This window comes from Orycteropus afer, unplaced genomic scaffold (assembly GCF_000298275.1).
Source record: "Orycteropus afer afer isolate SDZICR_OR568_19922 unplaced genomic scaffold, OryAfe1.0 scaffold00125, whole genome shotgun sequence".
NCBI lineage: Eukaryota > Metazoa > Chordata > Mammalia > Tubulidentata > Orycteropodidae > Orycteropus > Orycteropus afer.
The window spans coordinates 442,805-446,278 of record NW_006921712.1 but is presented as its reverse complement, the minus strand read 5'-3'; positions in this window follow the sequence as shown (position 1 = coordinate 446,278).

Below are 3,474 nucleotides of genomic sequence, written 5' to 3'. Positions count from 1 at the left end.
AATTACACCCAGTCACAGTACCAAAAAGAAGTAGTCAATGTTCAACCATTTCAGGAGATATCCTAAGATCAAGAACTGATAGTATCAAAGGAAGAAGTCCAATGTGCACTGATATAAATTGGCCAAAAAACAAGGCTCCAAGAATTGGATAGAATATCAATTGAGATGTTTCAGCAAATGGAAGCAACACTGGAAATGCTTATTTGTGTATGCCAAGAAATTTCAAACGCAGCTACCTGGACAATCAACCAGAAGAGATCTTTAGTTGTGCCCATTCCAAAGAAAGGTGACCCAAAAGAATGTGGAAAGTATTGAAAAATATCATCAATATCACATGCAAGTAAAATTTTGCTGAAAATAATTTAAAAAGAGTTGCAGCAGTACATTGACAGAGAACTGCCAGAAATTCAAGTCAGATTCAGAAGAAGACAAGAAAGGAGGGATATCATTGCTAGTGTCAGATAGACTTTGGCTAAAAGCAGAGAATTCCAGAGAATAAGCTTGTATTTTATTGACTATGAAAAGACATTTGACTGTATGGATCATAACAAATTATGGATAACATTGCAAAGAATGAGAATTCCAAAATACTTAATTGTGCTCATAAGGGACCTGTACGTAGATCAAGAGGCTGTCATTACAAGGGAATACTGCATGGTTGAAAATCAGGAAAGGTGTGCATCAGAGTTGTATACTTTCACCACATTTATTCAATGTGTAAACTGAGCAAATAATTTGAGAAGCTGGACTATATAAAGAACACAGCATCAGGATTGGAGGAAGCCTCATTAAAAACCTGCAATATGCAGATGACACAACCCTACTTGCTGAAAGTGAAGACTAAATACTTAATGATGAAGATCAAAGACTATGGCCTTCAATCTTAATTATGGCTTTACATAAAGTAAACAAATATCCTTACAACTTGGCCAATAAACAATATCATGATAAATGCAGAAAAGACTAAAGTTGACAATTATTTCATTTTGCTTTTACCCACAATCAATCACCATGGAAGCATAAATCAAGAAATCAAATCTATATACATCAGAATCAAACCTTGCACATCCTTGCACCATACTCAAACTTGTTGCTGTTTGATCATATTGTTGTAGCCACTGTGTCAATCTATTCTGTTGAGGGTCTTCCTTTTTTTCCCTGATCTTCTACTTCACCAGGCATGATATTCTTCTCCAGGGACTGGTCCCTCCTTATAACGTTATCAAAGTACATGGGATGAAGTCTCACCATCTTTCCTTCCAAGAGTTATTGTGGCTATACTTCTTCCAAGATAGACTTTTTCATTCCATACCATTACCAAACCAAACCCACTGCCATCCAGTCAATTCCAACTCATAGCAACCCCCTTTCCAGTGATGTAAATCTACAGAAGTAGATTAACCCATCTTCCTGATGAGCAGCTGGTGGGTTTGAACCACTGACCTTCTGGTTAGCAGCCAAATACCTTACCCACTATACCATCAGAGCTCCTTTAATTCCAAATTATATTCAATATTCTTCAGCAACACTGTCATTCAAACACATTAGTTCTTCTCTGGTCTTGCTTATTTATTGTCAGCTTTTGCATGCATATGAGGCAATAAAAAATGCCATGGCTTGAGTCAGGTGCACTTTAATCTTCAAAGTGACATCTTTGATCAATAACACTTTAAAGAGGTCTTTTGCAGCAGATTTGCCCAATAGAATACGTTGCTTGATTTCTTGACTGCTGCTTCCATGAGTGTTGATTGTGGATCCGACAACAACATCAACATCCAAGGTAGAGACATTAGATTGAAGTTTGGTAATCTGATATTTGCTTATTTCCTTATATGTTGCAAACATGTTGTTGTCTCTTATGAGGGTCATTGTACATGTTAATACATTGTTCAAACAGCTCTCTGGGCGCTGTGGCCCATCAAATTGTATTTGAACAATTATGATGGGAGTTCTTTCTAAAAGCACCACCTCTTCATTTCTTTAGAAATATGATACTAATATGAATGTCATATTTGTACAATGATTTATGGTTTAACATGAACTTTCTAAGGAACCTGATGGCACAGTGGTTAAAACACTTGGTTGCTAACTGAAAGGGTGGTGGTTGATACCTACCAGCTACTTCTAGGAAGAAAGATGTGGCAATCTGGTTCAGTAAAGATTTACAGCCTTGAAAATCCTATTGAGTAATTCTATTCTGTCCTGTAGAGTCGCTGAGCCAGAATCAACTTGACGACAATGGATTTGGTTTTGTGTTTTTTATGCATTTTCTAATTCACTTTCACATTTAATCCTTACAATGGCATCCTAACCATTTACTACTGTTCAATTTTACAGATGACAAGTCTGAGGTTTGAGGAATTTGAATGACTTACTGAAGTTCACATAGACAGCAAATGATAAAGTTGAACTTCCAAGGCTTTGGATTCCAAGTCCAGATTCCCCCCTTCATCAGAGAGCTCTCTCTTCAACAGGTACAGGAAGCATGATCATTACAAGGGACCTTATTAAATACATTGAAATGCTTTTGCTACAATCCATCCTGAATTAGATGCAACCAAGTATCATTACAATGAGTACGTACATGCAGCCTCATAAACGTTCCTATATACAAGGAACCGCAGATGATTTCCATCACTTAAGACAACCATCTATTCACTTTCACTATCAAATACAGAGTGAGGAGTCAGCCACAGGGATCCAGGTGAGGAGAGGGAACCCAGGCCATGCCCCAAAGTGGCAAGGCAGGTAAAGCAGGAGAAAGAAGGGTAAAAGCCCAGGGAGACTGGGACAGAGCAAGGAGTCAGATGCATGGATCCAGGTATGGGTGGTTGGAGAGGTTTCCAACAGCTAAGGGAGACAAACTTGTCCTTTGGTTTGTCCTGCTGTGGTGATGTGTTGCTGTGAGTCTTGAGGCTGTGCCACTGATGTTTCAAGCCCAGCAGGGTGCACTTGGTGCACAGGTATGAGCCCGGCTTGCAGACAGAGACAGAGTAGGAAGAAGGAAGAGGCCATCCACTTCTTAAAGAATTGGCCAGGGAAAACCTCATGAATAGCAAAGAAACACTGTCTGATACATAACTGCACAACTTTATGTATGAATAGTCAGAAAAAATGTCTAATACAGAGGAGGAGGATGAGTCACTTGGGTTAGAAGGATCTCAAAATAGGACTCAAAATATCTGCATCATCAGAGTAAAACCAGCCTTACTCATATGGATAAGGTAAAGCTTTCAAAAGCTTCAATTGTTGATGTGGCTCCACTCAAATTGAGGAGAAACAGCTGCAAACATCCATTAATCATCAGAACATGGAATGTACAAAGTATGAACCTAAGAAAATTGGGAAGTTGTCAAAAATGAAATGGAAGGCATAAAAATTGATATCCTAGGCATTAGTGAGCTGAAATGGACTGGTTTTGGCCATTTTGAATCAGACAACCATATGATCTACTATGCCAGGAATGACAGTTTG